Raw genomic sequence first — 21,608 nt, forward strand, 5'->3', positions numbered from 1 at the left:
CTCCTTCAACCAAAGCCACTGTCCCTCAGAGCTGAAAGAGTAACTAAGCCACCTTCACACTCTGGCTGTTAAGAGTAAGCTGAGATACAACAGGAGGTAAACTGGAAAGGAAATACAAACCATCACCTCACAGCTGAAATGCAGCACTGGCAGCCAGGACTCTGCTTGCTTCTTCCACAGCAGTCAGCAATCTCCTTGCCACGGAAAGAGGGATGATAATGGTCCCAGGCCTGTGACTAGAAGGTTGGTAGAACACTAGATCTGTGACCACCAAACCCAAAATGCTAGGGAGGAGCAAGCCCACTCTCTGCAGAGCACCAAGGCACTGGTGTAAGCCACATCCCCCCATCCCTGTGCTGGCAGCAGCAGAGCAATGCTGGGTGCAGTTATTCCCTGGAGCACCCTCCTCCTCCTCCTCCTCGCTGCTTCACCAGCCAGCATTCAGCCTCCCACTTAGGAAGCTGACCACTGGGCAACATGCACTAATTGCTGCTTCCTCCTGAGCCTCTCTGCTAATGCTGCCATTTCCCCAGACCTTGGCTGACACCAACACACCTCTACAACTCTGACCATAACCAGTGGTGGAGGCAGGGAGGCCAGGAACCCAGGAAGTCTGTTTTGGGGCAGGATGTCTTAACCATGGAGTTTCCTACATTACAACCTGCAGCCCCAGCACAAAGGTGCTAAGAAAAGCCACAAGTGGAGACACTTCTAAACCTTACAGTACAAGAAGGGGCATGCTTCTTACTCACATTACATTCCTATTAATGACCAAAGGCATCATCATTTTGGCAAGCTGTGTCAAATTTGATCTCATTTGTCAGTGCTGTTCAATTATCCCTTCCTGATTTGTGGTTCCTTTCACCTACATCTTACCATCTGCTTTGAAGAGGTCATCCTCTACTGTGGATGTGCAGGGAAGCAGATCCCAGCTCAAAGCCTCTAGGCACTAAGCCACAGCAGCACCACAGGATGGATGCCCAGTGTGTTATACCAGAGGAGGTTAAAGATTACAGTTTCTAGGAGGTCACAGTCAGATTGCAAAGCAGGTGTGGAGACTGAACGTGCTCAGTGTGCTGCCTGTGCTCTGATAGGGCTTGCAGGGCTGGATAGGACAAGAGAGGTTGTCACAACAAGGGGGGTGTACATCTGGGAAAGGCTGTCAATCCCAGCCTCCTCCAGCAGCAGGGACCTTGCCAGAGCTGCAGTGCTCCACAGCCAGGTTTTAAGCAGCATTTCCATCTATACAGGGCTGTGCCATTGGGAAGAACACATAACAGCAGTGCTTGACATATAGATGCTGGCAGCCAAAGGGAACAGGTCTGGCTAGATGGATCAGTGCTAAAAATGGGATTTGACATTTCATAGCTCTGGAGATATGGCTGGATGTTAGGAAGAAGTTCTTCCCAGAAAGAGAGATTGGCCATTGGAATGTGCTGCCCAGGGAGGTGGTGGAGTCACCATCCCTGGAGGTGTTTAGGAAGAGACTGGATGGGGTGCTTGGTGCCATGGTTGAGTTGATTAGATGGTGTTGGGTGATAGGTTGGACTTGACGATCTCAAAGGTCTTTTCCAACCTGGTCTATTCTATTCTATGCTATTCTATGCTATTCTTATTCTGATGCTGCCTGCATGCAGATAAGCAGGGCAGAAAGATCAATCCAGATGATTCTTGGGGCACTGCAGTGAGAACGTACCACAAGTGCTTCTATGCAAGTGCTGTCCATCACTCCTCTACTACAGGCAAGGCCAGAGCCATGATTTTGTACAGAGATCAAGATACAATCTGATTGAGCCAAGCAAGTGTAGAGTAGTTGCAAACAGCAGCCCAAGCACCTTACAATGCAGGGGGCTGGCCTGACATCAGTAACACAGACTTAGTCCTGTTTCAACCAAAAGGGAAGAGCAAACACCAAGCTGTCACTTCTAAGAACAGCAACCAACACTGCCAGCATCCTGAGGCACAATGTATCACAGCACTCCATAAACCTGAACCTTACAATCACCCAAAAGCACCACTTCAATGTGCTGGAAGTGCTTCCCACCTGCCTACCATCTAGCCAACGTGCTTTGAGGGGGGATTCAGGGATAAGAAGGGGAAAAATAATGGCAGCTGCCTCTGAGACACCAAGACTAAGATTACAGCATGTTACTGCTCTCTCTAATTTACTAGAAATCTATATAAACATACATATAGCTGCCAGCATCCTGAGGCACAATGTATCACAGCACTCCATATAAACTTAAGTTTTCCTATGGAAGAGGTTCAGGAAGTTCAAAGAGTGACTTCATAGATGCTAGTAAAAGCCTTCAGAAACGGACATGAACTTGGGGAAGGCCAAGCAGCTTCCTCTGCCTCAGCAGCATGCCCCACACAAGCCTGCCTGTTTGTGCCATATTGGCCATCATTAAATCTCCATTAGGAGTGGCTGGCAGATTGGTCATCAGCTAGAACATCCTAAACTTACCAGATGGGAAACAGAAGTCCAAGGGGGGGAAAAAAGAAAAGTACTTACTGAAGGATGCAGATTGACCTACTCTAGTTTGCATAGCAAGGACCTCAGCTATAAAACAAATAGCTCTCTGCTAAATATAGCTAAGGAGCAGAGTTTAATCACCAGGACAGGCTTCACTCAGAGGGCTGACAGGAGCCACTGAGGCAGCATAGCACACACTGTGTGACAGCCAAATATGAAGCTAAAAAGTCCCTTAAATACATCTGATGATGGAAGTGCCTCTCCCAATCTTCCATGAGAGGCCTCTTTCTCTATGGAGGTTTTTGTGCCCAGCCAGGGCAGGCTCCGCACCCAGGGGACAGGCTCGCAGGTCACGAATGGGAGCGTTTGCAAGGGATGGGAAAGTGCTGCCTGTTTCAAGAGGCAGCTGCCTTTTGAGCCTGTCAGGATTACTGAAAAGTTTCCAGCACTAATTGGCAGACACAGAATTTTTCAGAGCATGATGCAACAAATCAAGAGGAGGGGGAGGAATATGTCACAGGAAGAGAAAGAACAGACCAGCCAGAGAAAGCCTTTGTTAGTGACTGTGCCAGAAGTTGGTGCATTGGTTCAGAAGCCTTCCTCTGCCCCTACAAAGGATGTGCTGCAAAAGGAGTTCATGCTGCAAATGAAACTGCTGGTTTTGTCAGTGAAACACCTTTGTATTTGTCCTTTGTGCAGGCAGACACAGCAAGTGACAATGACAACACGCATACGAGGCACTTCCAGCTACAACATCAGTTCAGACTGAGCATGGCTGCCCAGGGAAGCTGCAAATCTCCCTCACTGCTCACACTGTTCTTTAAAACCAACCCAAAAAATCTTCAAACCTGTGCTTTGAATGGCAGAGATGAAGATGTTTCTAACCTGGGACTGATGGATCAGATGACCTCCTGAAGTTTCTGCCCCCCCAACCTTTTTGTGAAGTCCTTTTGCTGTATGTCCAATATCCAGGCAGCCTTTACTACACAACAGGAGTTACTCTCCAAAAGAAAACAGGATTGTTTTTGACCAAGAGCTCTGGCACAAGCAGTACAACTTTGTGTTCTCTTCCTAAAGGAGTGGTGTGAGGGAGCACAGAGGGGGGGATTAAAAAGCACCACAAAACAATCAAAGAGTTGCAAGATCCAAATAGCCAACACCCACAGATTATTTCATTCACAGACCTCAGAACTGCATCACAGTATCACTAAGGTTGGAAGAGACCTCAAAGATCATCGAGTCCAACCTGTCACCACAGACCTCATGACTAGATCGTGGCACCAACAGTATCACAGTATCCCTAAGGTTTGTACCTGGGAGAAAGGGATAAAGAATCATAGAATCAATAAGGTTGGAAAAGACCTCAAAGATCATCAAGTCCAACCTGTCACCCCACACCTCATGACTACTAAACCATGGCACCAAGTGCCACATCCAATCCCCTCTTGAACACCTCCAGGGATGGGGACTCCACCACTTCCCTGGGCAGCACATTCCAATGGCTAACAACTCTCTCTGGGAAGAACTTTCTCCTCACCTCCAGCCTAAACCTCCCCTGGCACAGCTCGAGACTGTGTCCTCTTGTTCTGGTGCTGGTTGCCTGGGAGAAGAAGAGACCAAACCCCATAAGGCTAATACTTCCTTTCAGGCAGTTGTAGAGAGCATAAGGTCTCCCCTGAGCCTCCTCTTCTCCAGGCTAAACAACCCCAGCTCCCTCAGCTTCTCCTCACAGGGCTGTGCTCAAGGCCTCTCCCCAGCCTCATTGCCCTTCTCTGGGCACATTCAAGAGTCTCAATGTCCTTCTTAAATTGAGGGGCCCAGGGAAAGATTTTTCCCAGGATTACTCAAAAAAAACAGCATCAGAGATGATGAGTTGCCTGAGTCTAACAGGCATCACTATTGCCCTGAATATCCAACACATCAAAGGACTTGGGAAGACTTTCTGAAGTGTTTATAGACACAGAGTATAAATACTTTTCAGAAAGAATCATTTGGCTTTCCCAGGCACAAACGGAGTTACCAAGAGAGTCAGCATCAGAGTTCAGAACATTAACTCTCAAAATAAACTAAACAAACTGAAGATTCCCTTTGTGCTTCAGCACAGATGGAATGGAGAGATGGGGACTCTGCTGCTGGATTAGAATAGATGAATAGGAATAGGAATAGGAATAGGAATAGGAATAGGAATAGGAATAGGAATAGGAATAGGAATAGGAATAGGATTAACCAGGTTGGAAAAGACCTTTGAGATCATCAAGTCCAACCTATCACCCAACACCATCTAATCAACTCAACCATGGCACTAAGCAGCCCATCAGGTCTCTTCCTAAACACCTCCAGGGATGGTGACTCCACCACCTCCCTGGGCAGCACATCCCAATGGCCAATCTCTCTTTCTATGAAGAACTTCTTCCTAACACCCAGCCTAAACCTCCCCTGCTGCAGCTTGGAACTATGTCCTCTTGTTCTGGTGCTCATGGCCTGGGAGAAGAGACCAACCCCACCTGGCTACAACCTCCCTTCAGGTAGTTGTAGACAGCAATAAGGTCTCCCCTGAGCCTCTTCTTCTCGAGGCTAAGCAACCCCATTTCCCTCAGCCTCTCCTCACAGGGCTGTGCTCCAAACCCCTCCCCAGTTTTGTTGCCCTTCTCTGGACACCTTCCAGCAACTCAACATCTTTCCTAAACTGAGAGGCCAGGACACAGGACTCAAGGTGTGGCCTAACCAGAACCTGCAGCAGGGCATTTCACTGGTCTGTGGCAGGTTTCTCTCCGACCATCCAGGTGGTTAAACACTAGCACAATAAAAACTGAATCAGTGGAAGTACCACCTAGTGTCAGTGCCAGTGCATTGTATTTTATTCCATCACACTGAAGGAAAAAGAAAAGAAAAAGTAAACTTTCACAACACAATATGACAGTGCTTGGGTTTATTTCTTCACACATCTTACTGAAGCATCTCTGTCTGAAAGAACCATGACCCTTTCACAGACACAGCTCCACTCATGTAGAAGGAGATGTCACTGGTATGGGAATGATTTCCAAAAGGTCTGATGCAGAAATATTGTGGGTTTGGGTTGTGGTTGTTGGGGTTTAGGTTATTTTCTGATGAGGTTTCTTGGGATTACTTTTTTTTCCTTCAGGAGCAGCAGTTAAGTATCAGTTTAAGGTGCCAAAGTCAGAATCACATGCAATGAAGTCATTTTTCCACTGGGAGCTACAGCAAGAGCTGCTGCCCAATAATGTAAGAGCAAGAAATTAAATGAAACTGAGAAAAGGAAATTTGGCTTGGCCTGTTTAGCACTGCAGTCACACAAAGTACAAAAGACAAACCCAACACACAGGCCTTCCTCTCAAAGCCACGACAGTCCCCTCAGCAGGGCAGGGGAAATCGCTGAGAACATGGTGGTACTGCAGAGAGAGACACTGCACACCAATGCCCTGGCAGATTTCTGTGCTCCTCTCTCAGCATCAGCCACAGAGCACAGCGTTCACGCAGGATGGGATGGATGGCTGCATGGAGCTGGCATCGTTAGGGTAGGACTCAGGAAGACCAAGATCAATTCCTTTCTCTAAGGGCTTCTGCAGTGACCTTGGAGAGTTTGTATTCTTTATTCAGCAACCTACCTGATTTGGTTGTGCAAAACTGACCAGTAAAACAAAGTTCCAGTCTGGTTGGGGTCCAGCATCACCAGAACCACCAGCCAAGGTGCCCTCCTTGAAGCAAGAGCTTCAAGAGCTGAAATTCTACTGTAAACAGCACAAGAACAGCAACAAAAGAACAACAGCTTGAGATTGTTGGCTGCCTTTAACTCATCAACAGGGGAAAAAAGCTTTCTTGCCTCATACCAGCAACTTCCTTGGTCAATCTCACACTCGAGACCCCTCAGGAGATGGAGGGGGAAGGTAGTTACAAAAGATATTTATGCACAATAGATACCTCTATAAGTAAGTCCACACCAGTGTCTTAACATAGGTTAGCAACAGCTCATGTTCAAGTCTAGCCACCTGTACCTGGGCTTTCCCAGAGCTTTGAAAATCAGTACATAAACCTTGCCATGCATTGCAAATGCTCTGCAAAGTGGTACTGACCCCATGTAACTGGAGGATGGCATTTGCTTCGTACATACTATCACTAGTCCTTCCCAGAACTGACACTGCCTTCCCCAAAATTCCTGAATTTCCCTGAGTTTCATGGACAGAGGAAGTCTTTTGATAAATAAAACCTGCAACCACAGTCAGGAGGTGGAATCTGTGCCCTTACCCATTTTAATCACCCAGTAACAGAAGAGAAGAACTGGTTATGCATACCCATAAGTAGCCACACCCCTTGACACTGGAGGATCCCCTTTTAGCTGCTTCTTCCTTTCTTCTGCCAGAGCAAAAGTACAAGTGGGGAGAAAGAGGAAATGCACCAGGAACTGCTACTTGCTGGAGTAAATTATGGCAGCCTCTGAGCTAGAGGTGGCAAGAAGCCAAGCAGAAGAGGAGAGCAGACCAACCCTTGGCCTCAGTAGATGATCCAGTCCATACTTATCCAAAGAGCATCTCCTGATACACAGAGGTTTACCCTTAATTGAAGGCAGGCCCCATACACATGTGCTCCTGGGATGACAGGCTGGTTCCAGCACAGCTTCTCTCTCACATTCCTGTAACGGCTGGTGTTAATATTTTAACTTGTGGCTTGTCTCAGAGCTGAGCCTTTGGAGTCCTGTACTCTTGGTGACTTCTGGCAGGCAGAGTGACACCTTTTTGTGAGAACAGAGCTGCCTGAAGCAGACTCTCTCCTTTTTAGCCCTGGCAGGCAGTAACAGCAGGCAGGTAACTTCTCAAAATGCCAAATGCCAGACCCAAGTGTAGGAAGAGGAAGCTGCACCACGTGTAAAGCATAACCTCCCTAGCAATGACAGGGCAGGTTCAAAGGGGCTCTCCCGGAGCACTGCTGGGTACAGAAACACTGCAGCAGAGGCTAAGGCAAACAGGCCTGGTCAGGCACCCTGAATATATCTTTGTCCATACACAGAACAGTTCTTCTCAAAGTGCCAGTCACCCTCCAGCAAAGGCTTCGACTCAACAGTGAAGGATGAGCTGGTGAAACTTGACATCCATTCCAGCAGGATGAGTTTCTGAGACAAGGTTTGCAGACCTACAAGACTGATGCTCAACAGAGCAGCAAATAACAGTCGGTGCTGACACAGTGCTTTGTCTCTCAGCACTTCCCAAAGGCTGTTGCAGCCTGCCTAGATACCCTGGAGATAACAACGCGTGCCTCTGCCTCCAGCCCCGGATGCTTCCCCAAACAGACCATTTGCTGCTTTGTACCAGGAGATGCAATGGGCAGAGACCTGCTGGATCTGCCCTGACGTGCACAGCCTGAGCAGGATGTGACTGCCAGCTGTCTGACCCAGCTGGGCCTTCCTCAGCAGCTCCTTGCTACAGACAAAAAGAAACCATCATATCCTGCAGTATAATGTCGATATCCAGATGATTAGAGAGCAAAAATCCAGAAAGGAGACAGAGCCCAGCAAGCAGTCCAGCTTCCCGGAGACAAAAGAAAAATATCCTCCCGTTTCAAACCTAAAACTCACTTGGCACAGAGCAAGCGATGCTGACACCCACTCTTATCTCCATCTTCCCAGCAGCAGCCCCCTGCTTCTCCAGCTGCTCCCGGTCAGGTGCATTCGCTCCCAAACCAACACCTGGCTGCGAGCTGAGGGGCAGGGCAGGGCTGGAGCCCGCTGTGTGTGCGGGTCCCGGGCAGGGCTGTGCGTGTGCAGGTGGGTGGGTGTGCCCCGGGCCGGGCAGCAGCCGAGCAGACCCTGCCGCCGCCGCTCCCACCGCAGCTCCCTGCCCCGCTGCCAGCCGGGCAGCGCCGGGAGCTCCATCTCTCCCCGCATCAAACGCACCCGCACCGCCAGGACGGGGCCGCTCCTCCCCCGACCAAGGACAATGCTCTGCCGGGGTCGAGCCTCCTCCAAGGAGACGGAGCCGCGGCGGATCGCGGCGCTGACAGCCCCGCTCCCCACCTCCATTCATCCCCTCCTTTGTTACGGGCGCGGCGCGGGCTGGCATCGGCGCTCCCCCGGTGCCCTCCCCAGTCCCCCTCCTTACCCTCTGGCAGCCCGCCGGGGAGCGGAGCCGGAGCGTCCGCAGGCTGCAGCCGCTGGCAGGCGGCCGCCGATGCCACTCCCTGCGCGGCCGCGGCGGAGAGAGCCGAGCGGAGCTGAGCCGGGAAGGAGGGCTCTGGGCGGGCGGCCCGGATTGGCGGGGCCGGAGGAGGAGGATGGCGGGGCCGAGGGAGGAGGATGAGGATGGCGGGGCCGGCAGCGCGGCTCCCGCCCTCCCGGCCGCAGTACAGCCGGGCCCTGCGGCCCGCACGAACAAAGGGGCCGGGCACGGGGCCGCCCCGCGCCGAAATCCTCCTGGTTGCCGAGCCCCGGCATCGCCGGAAGCCGGGTGGGAGGGTGGAAAGGCGGCGCGGAGGCTCCTGCTGGCAGCCCGCAGCCCTTAGCGCTCATTCCTGAAAAACACCCATAAAGCAATAGCCATGAAGTTCACCTTTGCGCTGGGCTGGGGCGCGGCCTCCCTTCCCCGCCGCTCTGGGAAGAAGGAGCTCTCCCAGCACACCTGGATTTAGGGGGAACGAGTGTGGTTGATACGAGAAAGGGAAGAGGTGGCGATGCCTTCCTCGAGAAAGAGGAGAGTGCCCTACTTGCCAGGGGTTTTCTGGAAAATCCAGCTAAAAAAAAAAAAAAAACCAAAACCCCAAAACACAAAAAAAGCACCTGCAGCATTGGAAACGTCTTCATTCAAAGGCAAGGAGGGCTGGCAGAGCTGATAACCATCACTGGTCCCTCTGCTGATAGCTCCCGGAGCTGTATCTGGACTGACATCAGGTGGAGATACAACGGTGCAGAGTCTTATCTAGTGCCTGTGCCCCGAGATTGCATCTTCCATTCAGAGAAGGGTGCAAGAGCTTTGTGCAAGGGTCACAGCTCCATCCAACATACTTTGTTAGCTCTGCTGACATCCTGCAGCACCCAAGAGGCAGCACAGGAGGTTTCGCACGTTAGACACTATGGAAGAAGGCCCCAGGCCGTGGAGTAAAAGAGGAGGGTCCCACCTGGCAACAGTCCCAAAATTTGTTCCTGTGTTTCTGCTCCATACCTCCTGTGTGGGCCCAGGAAAGCACAGTGGAGGTGCAAGTTAAGGAGATGCAGGCAGCAAAGCAGAGAAGAACAGAGCTGAGTTCAACAGAGCATCGTCCAGAATATGAGATTTGACAGCCTTGGCCTCAGCAAGACAACCCAGCCCCATGAGGCAGCCACGAGCATCCTCATTTTCCGTCTTGCAGAAGGGAAGCCAAAGCAAAGAGAAGTGAAATGGCTGGTCCAAGTCAAAAATAGAAGCTGAAACACCTGACTCTGACGCCTCTGCTTCAACTGTTAGCTCACTGATATTTTCCCTACATCCAAGCTCAAGGCATCGCTTTGCAGTCTTGGATGCAAGATTTTGTGTCTCCTCTAATCTGTAGTTGCCTAGGGAGACAGTATGTCACCAGGAGAAGAGCTAGATGAGAAGGTACCTACTGAATCAGGCTCTGGACTCCCACAGGAGATAGCTTCAGCCCTGGCTTGCCAGCTCTGCCAGTGTGTATCCTTAGGTCTGACTTTCTTTCCTTATCAAACTGACAGTGATGAAGGAGGTCCCTTCCAACCTAAAGCATTTGATTATTCCTATCTTCTTTCTCTTAGTCTATTCTATTCTGTTCTATATTATATTCTATTCCATTCTATTTCTATTGCATTCTACTTCTACCTCTGTTCCACTTCTATTCTATTTCTCTCCTATTCTACTTCTACCTCTATTCTACTTCTATTCTATTTCTCTTCTATTCTACTTCTACCTCTGTTCCACTTCTATTTCTCTCCTATTCTACTTCTACCTCTGTTCCACTTCTATTTTATTTCTCTCCTATTCTACTTCTACCTCTGTTCCACTTCTATTCTATTTCTCTCCTATTCTACTTCTACCTCTATTCTACTTCTATTCTATTTCTCTTCTATTCTACTTCTACCTCTGTTCCACTTCTATTTCTCTCCTATTCTACTTCTACCTCTGTTCCACTTCTATTTTATTTCTCTCCTATTCTACTTCTACCTCTGTTCCACTTCTATTCTATTTCTCTCCTATTCTACTTCTACCTCTATTCTACTTCTATTCTATTTCTCTTCTATTCTACTTCTACCTCTGTTCCACTTCTATTCTATTTCTCTCCTATCCTACTTCTACCTCTATTCTACTTCTATTCTATTTCTCTCCTATTCTTCTACCTCTGTTCCACTTCTATTCTATTTCTCTCCTATTCTACTTCTACCTCTGTTCCACTTCTATTCTATTTCTCTCCTATTCTACTTCTACCTCTGTTCCACTTCTGTTCTATTTCTCTCCTATTCTACTTCTATTCTACTGTTATTCTATGGTGACCTCCCTTTATGAGCTCCAAAGAGACTAACAAGAAATGCTACATATAGCCATGCCCCTTTTTTTCCCCCTTTAAGAAGGAGTGCAAATGTAAAGCAGGTTTGGAGAGGAAAAAAAATCCTCTTTAATGTTTTAAGGTGCTTCAGGGTAGAATTTCAGCTCAGGTATTGCTCAGAAGTTAAACCTTCTCCTTTTTGATCAATTGCCCAATTTTATGCTGTATCTTCTATACACTAATTTGTTCTCATTACATGGATGTCCATATCAACATTTAATTTGCAGCCCTCTGTCTACCTCTCAACAAAGGAGGTCAGCAAGTCTGGGGTTTTGGTTTGCCTGCAGCCTGTGGGGCGTGCAGCAGCTTGGTGCCACTTCCCAGCTGCAGTCTTGAACTGTTGTGGGATGGGGCCCGGGATGGGGCCCAGGATGGACCTGCTGTATTGCAAGCTGACAGCTTTCTCATGCTTTCTCCATCTCAGCAGAAGAAGGCTCGAATTTTACAGTCATATATTGTAATGTTTGGTTTATTCTATGTCCCAGAGGTGACTTGAGGTGTCCTGCAGCTCAAGGCCACTGTGCGGGCCCTGCTTGCTCCCTGAAGAAGCAGCAGAGCTGCACACCATGCCTGCCCTAGTGCTCAAGCATTCTGCAAAGCTGCTGCAAAAGCAAGAGGAGAATCGAGCCTACTGCCTTCCATGAAATGAAGCTTGAAAAATTTCACAGCTTTTAAGTAATTTCCTTGAATAGCTTTGACAAATCTGCCTCTGACTCAAGTTTCTCAGGGGAGTTTCCAGGGACAGAAGGAAAGATCATCTCGGGCCAGAGTACTCACTGCGACATGGCTGAGGTACCTATAGACTTGAACTTACACCTTGGCCATCAGGTGCTCTCCCACAAAGCTATCCCCAGCTTCAGTTGTGCCCAGGCAGCCAGCAGGGCCAATGGCATCCTGGCCTGCGTCAGGAACCGCGTGGTCAGCAGGAGCAGGGAGGTCATTCTGCCCCTGTACACTGCACTGGTTAGGCCACACCTCGAGGACTGTGTCCAGTTCTGGGCCCCTCAGGTTAGGAAGGAGGTTGACTTGCAGGAGCGTGTCCAGAGAAGGGCAACGAAGTTGCTGAGGGGCTTGGAACACAAGCCCTATGAGGAGAGGCTGAGGGAGCTGGGGTTGCTTAGCCTGGAGAAGAGGAGACTCAGGGGTGATCTTATTGCTCTCTACAACTACCTGAAGGGAGGTTGTAGACAGGCAGAGGTTGGTCTCTTCTCCCAGGCAACCAGTACCAGAACAAGAGGACACAGTCTCAGGCTGCACCAGGGGAGGTTTAGGCTAGAGGTTAGGAGGAATTTTTACACAGAGAGAGTGATTGCCCATTGGAATGGGCTGCCTGGGGAGGTGGTGGAGTCACCATCACTGGAGGTGTTCAGGAGGAGACTTGATAGGGTGCTTGGTTGCATGGTTTAGTTGACTAGGTGGTGTTGGATGATAGGTTGGACACTATGATCTTGAAGGTCTCTTCCAACCTGGTCTGGTCTGGTCTATTCTATTCTATTCTATTCTATTCTATTCTATTCTATTCTATTCTATTCTATTCTATTCTATCTGCTTTTTCAAAACAAAGCTTCAGGACAGAGGTGAATGTAGAAGCTGCATCATTCTGCAGAGTGACACTGCTGTTTCCAAGCAAACATTTGGTTTATTCCCAGGGGCTGCACTGCTGATCCCAGATGCAGAGGAGCAGACAGACTTAAGCTACAGCCTAGGAATTGATGAGGAGTTGTTCATTTCACACAGGGAGCCATGACTTCCAATTAAACCAGTAGGGGTAGAAAGCTGGCATTTCTGGGCTATCACATGTGCCTGATAAACTTCTTGCTATTTCCTACCCTCCTATTTTATGGAGAAAGAGATACACTTTGTTTTGAAGAGTAGCTTCTATCAGCCAGTCTAAACTGTCTCCACTTGACCTGAGCCACTCTTCTGATTTGGTGAGTGTTTGCATTAGCTGTTGGGATCACTGAAAAGCTTCACAGCTGTTTGCTTTTAAGTTATGCCAACAAACTGAGGAACACAGACAAAGCAATGCAAAACCCAAGGGAATGCTCAACACATGCAAGTGGAGAAGCTGTTTTGCTGTTATCTCTGTTGTTTGAATAAAGACAGCGGATAAGAAATAGCCAAAGTGTTCAAGTTTCTTTCCATTTTATCACCCAGCAGCAGGAGATGAAGCACCTCTCTGCAATGAGCTTCCTAAAGCTCTGATCCTGCACTGGCTCCCCAAAGGCAGCTACAGTTGAAGGCTTTGGGGTCTTCATAGAGGCCACATGAAGTGGTGACATCAGGGCTTCAGACAACAGCTTCAGACTTGAATCCTTTAGGGCTGAGCCCAGAGAGTGGTGGTGCCACATCCAGCTGGCAGCCAGGCACTAGTAGTGTCCCCCAGGGATCAGTGCTGGGCCCCATGCTCTTTAGTATCTTTACTGATGATCTGGATGAGGGCATTGAGTCCATCATCAGTAAACTTGCAGACAACACCAAGCTGGGGGCAGGAGTTGATCTGTTAGAGGGTAGCAGAGCTCTGCAGAGGGACCTTGACAGGATGGACTGAGGGGCAGAGTCCAAGGGCACGAGATTTAACACATCCAAGTGCCAGGTTCTACACATTGGCCACAACAACCCCAGGCAGTGCTACAGGCTGGGGTCAGAGTGGCTGGAGAGCAGCCAGGCAGAGAGGGACCTGGGGGTGCTGGTTGATAGTAGGCTGAACATGAGCCAGCAGTGTGCCCAGGCAGCCAAGAAGGCCAATGGCATCCTGGCCTGCATCAGGAACAGTGTGGCCAGCAGGAGCAGGAAGGTCATTCTGCCCCTGTACTCAGCACTCATTAGGCCACACCTTGAGTCCTGTGTCCAGTTCTGGGCTCCTCAGCTTAGGAAAGATGTTGAGATGCTGGAAGGTGTCCAGAGAAGGGCAACAAAGCTGGGGAGGGGTCTGGAGCACAGCCCTGTGAGGAGAGGCTGAGGGAGCTGGGGTTGCTTAGCCTGGAGAAGAGGAGGCTCAGGGGAGACCTCATTGCCCTCTACAACTACCTGAAGGGAGGTTGTAGCCAGGTGGGGGTTGGTCTCTTCTCCCAGGCAACCAGCACCAGAACAAGAGGACACAGTCTTAAACTGTGCCAAGGGAGGTTTAGGCTGGATGTTAGGAAGAAATTCTTCATAGAGAGAGAGATTGGTCATTGGAATGGGCTGCCCAGGGAGGTGGTAGAGTCACCATCACTGGAGGTGTTTAGGAAGAGACTGGATGGGGTGCTTGGTGCCATGGTTTAGTTCATTAGATGGTGTTGGGTGATAGGTTGGACTCGATGATCTTGCAGGTCTCTTCCAACCTGGTCTATTCTGTTCTATTCCATTCTATTCCATTCCATTCTATTCTTTCATCATTTCCCCTACCACATCCCTAGAAATCCCCACCCAATATATCCCATTGTGGGAACTGAGTGGTGGCAGAAAGAGCTAGATCTGGAAAAAGATTGTGCAACTTCCTTGCTGTCAGCTTGCAATTATGTGATTTCCATCATGTCAAAGATGCAGCCACAACAAGGAGATAACTTCTTACTATTCATTCCAGCTGACACTATAAATAGCCTGCTGCATTCGGTGGCAGAGCACAAAATTCCAGCATTGGTGGGAGAAACAAGATTAAAGAGGTGATCTAAAGAGAAGCTGTTTTCTTCCCTTGATGACAGAGCTGCTGGAAGAATTTATCTTAAGGATCAGTGCTTGCTTTAGGCCTTACTCATTCTAGGCCAAGGCTAAAGTTCAGAAGCTGTGTAAACAGCTCTTAAACTCCAAAGGTCTTGCACAGCTGCAATGATTTCAGCCAAGTGGCACTATATTTTCTATGCCCAAGTGGGATTTGTTAATCCATCTGAGAGTCACTGCAAAGCCTCTAATATCCAGCAGATTCTGCTGTATCTCCTTAGGTGAAAGAAACCTCTCATCTACCTTTAGCCACCTATATGTGAGCCAACTGTCTAGACTTCCTAGCTAATGAGTGCAGGAAAACAGGCACTGGAGTGCAGATCCCCTCATTGCAGACACCTAAAATGGATTAATTTCTCTCTAACAATCCTTTCTTCCATCCAGGAATTACAGGGGTAGCCAAGAATTAGCCCAAATGAGATGATTAAGTGATATGAATACCACTCATCTGCCTTCCAGAAATGCCCAGCACAGCTGATGATGTTTATTTGGGTGCAGAGAGATCAAACATATGTGCTATGTATGTTCCTGTCTGAGTGCCTGGCTTGATCTGGTTCAGTGTGAGAAATTAGACTGTTGGCCAAGATTCAGCATGGGCAAGATCTAGCTCCAGAAGCCTTCAGGGGAGCACACGTGGTGAGAGAAAGTGCTCTGAATGAAGGCTTTCTCCTGGGCTGGCTGTTGTGCATTCCTACACACTTGTAAACATAAAAGAAAGTGTGGGTGGAAATCCATTGAAGGATCATGGCAGCTCTCATTAATTCTGAAGATCAAGAGGAGCTCTTACTGCTTTTATATAGTACTTCCTATACTGAAATTAATGCATTAACTGTTACTTAAACTCCAACCATCAGTGTAATTTAATAATTAGCACCGGCTGGTCCCTGTTGTTCTGCACTTCGCCAACAAACTACCTTGCTGCAGCAGCAAAGGTGCTGAGGAATGTGGGGCAGCACTCCACACAAATGTGAAACAAGGAAATGGGCCACACTGAATGCTCAAAGCAAGAGTGGAATATCCACCACAAAGACTGTTCCCTATCCACAGGCCCAAAGGCAAGCGGATACCCTGCAAGGAGAGGCTGAGGGAGCTGGGGTTGCTTAGCCTGGAGAAGAGGAGGCTCAGGGGAGACCTTCTTGCTGTCTACAACTACCTGAAGGGAGGTTGTAGCCAGGTGGGGGTTGGTCTCTTCTCTCAAGCAACCAGCACCAGAACAAGAAGACACAGTCTCAAGCTGTGCCAGGGGAGGTTTAAGTTGGAGGTGAGGAGAAAGTTCTTCCCAGAGAGAGTAATTGGCCTTTGGAATGTGCTGCCCAGGGAGGTGGTGGAGTCACCATCCCTGGAGGTGTTCAAGAGGGGATTGGACGTGGCACTTGGTGCCATAGTTTAGTCATGAGATCTGTGGTGACAGGTTGGACTTGATCTTTGAGGTCTCTTCCAACCTTGGTGATTCTGTGATTCAATATCCATTAAGTGGAGGCCTTCTGAAGTTCTGTCCTGCAACACCACCTTTGTCCAAGGGACCCACACAAGGTCACACTGGCAGTGGAGAACTTGGAATAGCTCTTTTTTTAAAGCTAGCAGATTATCACCCATATTTAACCTCTTTTTTAAAGTCAGAAGATTATCCCCCCTGTTTAATCTGAAGGTGAAACTAGATGAAGTAAATGAGTCACAAACGTATCTGTGATCATCCAGCTGGCAGAAACAGAAGTTGGTCAACATCCTCATTTCAGCATTGAACATCTACAACCAGTCACAACCAAGAGAAAGTAATACAGGAGGATCATAGAATCCATAAGGTTGGAAAAGACCTCAGGGATCATCAAGTCCAACCTGTCACCCAATACCTCGTGACTAAACCATGGCTTCAAGTGCCACATCCAGTCCCCTCTTGAACACCTCCTGGGATGGGGACTCAACCACCTCCCTGGGCAGCACATTGTAATGGCCAATTACTCTTTCTGGGAAGAACTTTCTCCTCACCTCAAGCCTAAACTTTCCCTGGTGCAGTTTGAGACTGTGTCCTCTTGTTCTGGTGCTGGTTGCCTGGGAGAAGAGACCAACCCCCACCTGGCTACAACCTCCCTTCAGGTAGTTGTAGAGAGCATAAGGTCTCCCCTGAGCCTCCTCTTCTCCAGGCTAATCAACCCCAGCTCCCTCAGCCTCTCCTCATAGGACTTGTGCTTGAGGCCTCTCCCCAGCCTCATTGCCCTTCTCTGGACACGTTCAAGTGTCCCAATGACCTTCTTAAATTGAGGAGCCCATAGAAGATGCAGCCTATTTCATGAAGCCTCTGGTAGCTCTGCATACCTGCATGGAGCTCAGTATCTCCTCAGGAAAACACAGGGAGACAAAGCTCACTCATTACAGGGCACCTCTACCTTTTTCCCCTTGCCAGAGCACCACGTACACCAGCACCAGTGGTCTGCAAACCATCCAAGCTCTGTCTCTGCATTGCAAGGCAAAATCCCTTCTGGCTGGCTTACCATTTTTCATTGTATGGGGAAAAAAAAAAGATATATATAATAATTCCCCTCTTCTCCAGGAATGTGCCACCAGACCTTTCCCATTGTTGCCTGGGGGGTGGTGGTGGTGAAGATTTATTGTTTTCTCTGACACAGTCAAACAGTGTCTGTAACAAATTGGAGCCAGGCTGTACTTTATGGGACAAAAAAGAATAATCATAAGAAAAAGCAGCTTGTTTTCCTGTTGTTTGGGCCCTGACACAAATGCTATTTCAGACCAAATAGAAGCACCAGATGTCTTCTACCAGGGGTACAGAATGTGCCTGTGACAGGCGAGAGAGTCCAGTTTCCCTCACATGAACTGGAGTGTGTTAGATCAAAGATAAGGGTTGGGAGCCAGGACAAAAAAAGCTTCCTATCTGTGTCTAGAACTTGAAAATAAAATATTTCAGTGGCTACAACTAAAGCTGGAGTTCATTCCCCTTTCTCAATACAAACACTTTTGACAGAGGAAAGCCAGAGTGCTGCAATGCCTTCAGCAGGCAATGCGTGGAGGTGGTTTGGAGAGCTGGCCTGACTGTGGGCACTGCCCACTGACACCTCCAGTCCTGCCACATCAGTTTCTTAGCCTTTCATTCTGCAGAAAGGCAAGGCTATCCCCAAAAGGGCCCTGACACTGTAATTTAACACAAGACATGCTTTCCCAGAAGGTCCCAAGGCACATGAGACACAGTCACAGAATGCCAGGTTGGAAGGGACCCCCAAAGATCATCTGGATTACCTTTCTAGGTAATCATAGAATGGTCTGGGTTTCAAAGGCCCTCCAAAGGTCATCCAGTCCAATCCCCCCTGCAGTCAGCAGGAGCATCCTCAACTAGATCAGGCTGCCCAGAGCCCTGTCAAGCCTCACCTTGACTATCCCCAGGGATATGGCCCACACCACCTCCCTGGGCAAACTGCTCCAGTGTTCCACCACCCTTATAAAAAAGAACTTGCTCCTAACATCCAATCCAATTCTGCTCTTCTCTAGTTTAAAGCCATTGCCCCTCATCCTGTCACTCCATCCTTCTTGTAGCCTCCTTCAGGTACCTGTAGGCTGCTATTAGGTCTCCCCAGATCCTTCTCCAGGCTGAACAACCCCAGCTCCCTCAGCCTGTCCTCGTAGCAGAGGAGTTTAGTGGAGTTTAAATCTTTGCAGCAATTTGCAGGTGAGACAACTGAAGCATAAAGTAGTTTACATGACTTAGCCCTATGCAGGATCACCTACAGTTCACTAATTTCCACTCACTAAAGTAGCTGATACCTTGTTGTTCCCAGCCAGCTTTGCATGCTGGGTGAGACATGAGCCTATGTTAAGGAGCTCTGCTAGAGCTGTGCTGGCTCTGTATCCAGTTGTGGAATATCTGCACTTTTCTTGTGTAATGCAAAAGGAGAATGGGAAAGGAAGGAAGCCATCAACAGCACAACTAGCTGCCCTCTGCTTCCTGCAAACATATGCATGCCTTCAATTAAGGAGAGGTTCCAACCAAAGGCTCTGACCAACTGAAACACTGCAGTAATGAGCATAGCACAAACACAGAGCTCCAAAGCCACAGCACATCTTGTGTCAGCGTGGAAGGGGAGGGAGAATGGGCTGCTGTCCTGTCTGTGGGAGGGCACTGGATGGTAAATGAAACTGCATTTTGTTCCCTTGCCACAGAAACATCCATTTGCACCAGCAGCATTCTGTTCTGGTACAGGGGAACCGTGGACCACATGTGGGAATGTCAGTTTTCCCACCACAGTATGTTTCCACTGTGGATGTTTCCATAGTATGCTTCAGCCCATTCAACCCTCCTCTGATCCCAGCTGTCATTTATTTCCAGCATGACATTAAAAGGTTTAAAGAATGTGATGCCTTCATAAAAGGGAGATGATTTCTTCACACACAAATATCTCTTGTGACAGCAGAGTACCAAGATGTGTGTCCCCCCCAAATGAGCTCACTCACCCACTGGATATTGCTGCAGTGATTGCCAGGCTGGAAAGGGCACTCATGCCTCCCCAAAATCCCAGCCTTACTAAAATGAACATAGTTTCATAGTTTCATAGTTTCATTCAGGGTTGGAAGGGACCACAAGGATCATCTAGTTCCAACCCCCCCGCCATGGGCAGGGACACCCCACACTAGATCAGGCTGGACAGAGCCTCATCCAGCCTGCTCTTAAACACCCCCAGGGACGGGGCCTCGACCACCTCCCTGGACAACCCATTCCAGGGTTTCACCACTCTCATGGTGAAGAACTTCCTCCTCACATCCAGCCTGAATCTCCCCACCTCCAGCTTCATTCCATTCCCCCTAGTCCTATCACTACCTGATATCCTGAGAAGTCCTTCCCCTGCCTTCCTGTAGGCCCCCTTCAGATACTGGAAGGCGACAATTAGGTCACCTCGGAGCCTTCTCTTCTGCAGACTGAACAGCCCCAACTCCTTCAGTCTGTCCTCATAGGAGAGGTGCTCCAGCCCTCTGATCATCCTCGTGGCCCTTCTCTGGACACGTTCCAGCACCTCCACATCCCTCTTGTAATAGGGGCTCCAGAACTGGACACAGTACTCCAGGTGGGGTCTCACCAGGGCTGAGTAGAGGGGGAGGATCACCTCCCTCGACCTGCTAGCCACACTTCTCCTGATGCAGCCCAGGATCTGATTGGCTTTGCGGGCTGCAAGTGCACATTGAGAGCTCATGTTGAGCTTTTTGTCCACCAGCACCCCCAAGTCTCTCTCCTCAGGGCTATCCTCCAGCCAGTCACTGCCCAGCCTGTATTTGTGCCTGGGATTGCCTCGACCCAGATGCAGGACCCTGCACTTGCTCTTATTGAACTTCATGAGGTTGGCCTGTGCCCACCTCTCCAGCCTGTCAAGGTCCCTCTGGATGGCCTCCCTTCCCTCCAGCGTGTCTGCTGCACCACACAGCTTGGTGTCATCAGCAAACTTGCTGAGGGTGCACTCAATGCCACTGTCCATGTCCCCCACAAAGATGTTGAATAAGACAGGTCCCAGGACTGATCCCTGAGGGACTCCACTTGTCACTGGCCTCCACTGGGACATGGAGCCATTGACAGCCACTCTTTGGGTGCGGCCATCAAGCCAGTTCCTTATCCATCTAGTGGTCCACCCATCAAACCCATGTGTCACCAGTTTGGAGACCAGGATGTGGTGCGGGACAGTGTCGAAGGCTTTGCTCAGGTCCAGGTAAACGACATCAGTTGCTCGCCCCTCGTCTATTAATTTTGTCACCTGCTCATAGAAGGCCACCAGGTTGGTCAGGCAGGATTTGCCCTTGGCAAAGCCATGCTGACTGTTCCCAATCACCTCTTCACTATTCTTTTGAGCGAGTAGTGACTCCAGGAGGATCTGTTCCATGATCTTTCCAGGCACAGAGGTGAGACTGACTGGCCTGTAGTTCCCTGGTTCCTCCTTCTTGCCCTTTTTGAAGATGGGGGCAATGTTTCCCCTTTTCCAGTCTGTGGGGACTTCACCAGACTGCCAGGACTTTTGAAATATAATAGAGAGGGGTTTAGCAACCTCATCTGCCAGTTCTCTCAGCACCCGTGGGTGTAACCCGTCGGGTCCCATGGACTTGAACACTTTCAGGTTCTTCAGATGATCACGAACCTGATCTGCACTTACAATGGGCAGTTCTTCCTCCCTGTCCCTGGCTTTGACTTCCATAACATCAGGAGTGTGGCTAGAGGCCCTTGCAGTGAAGACTGAGGTAAAGAAGTTATTAAGTACCTCAGCCTTTTCCTCATCACAGGTGACCATGTCACCATTTTCTTTTCTGAGGGGGCCCACACCTTCCCTAGTCTTCTTCTTCCCATTAATATACCTGTAAAAGTTCTTAGTATTCCCTTTAATCTCCCTGGCTAGATTCAACTCAAACTCTGCTTTGGCTTTCCTGACCAGGACTCTTGCTGCTCGGGCAGCTTCCTTGTATTCCCCCTGTTCTACCTGTCCTTCCCTCCACTTCCTGTAGAGTTTCCTTTTAAGTAATAGTGTGTCCAGTAGCTCCTTGCCCATCCAGGCAGGCCTCCTAGCATTCTTACCTGCTTTTCTCTTTGTTGGTACACAGAGCTCCTGGACACAGAGGAGGTGGTCCTTGAATACTGACCAGCTGTCCTGGGTCCCTCTTCCCTCCAGGGCTTTGTCCCATGACACTTTGGCTAGCAGATCCCTGAAGCGATCAAAATCTGCATGCCTAAAGTCTAGGGTCATGAGCTTGGAATACTTCCTCCTGATTGCCCTGAGGATGTTAAATTCAACTGCTTCATGGTCACTGCAGCCAAGGCCGTCTATGAGCCTCACATTGCTTACCAGCCCTTCCCTGTTGGTGAGAACAAGGCCCAGCATAGCACCATTTCTTGTTGGTTCCTCCACCATTTGGA

General features: G+C 49.2%; 1 protein-coding gene across 7 annotated transcripts in view; it reads right to left on the reverse strand.

Moving 5' to 3' along the window:
- Positions 1 to 21,608, reverse strand: part of CLIP2 (CAP-Gly domain containing linker protein 2) — a 112,962-nt gene that overhangs the window by 78,857 nt on the left and 12,497 nt on the right. Inside the window, exon 1 of one of the 7 annotated variants that reach the window (XM_068154466.1) lies at positions 9,261 to 9,307. The exons of 1 other annotated variant lie outside the window; for it this stretch is intronic. The gene's annotated coding sequence lies outside the window, so the exon portion shown is untranslated. Of the gene's footprint in view, positions 1 to 7,045; positions 7,062 to 8,586; positions 8,862 to 9,260; positions 9,308 to 21,608 lie in introns of those variants that run through there. 5 more of the 7 variants (XM_068154471.1, XM_068154465.1, XM_068154472.1 and 2 more) reach the window with 5 other exon arrangements.

Source organism: Melanerpes formicivorus, unplaced genomic scaffold, assembly GCF_026170545.1.
Source record: "Melanerpes formicivorus ecotype bairdi unplaced genomic scaffold, bMelFor1.0.p_v2 SCAF_29, whole genome shotgun sequence".
NCBI classification, from domain to species: Eukaryota; Metazoa; Chordata; class Aves; order Piciformes; family Picidae; genus Melanerpes; species Melanerpes formicivorus.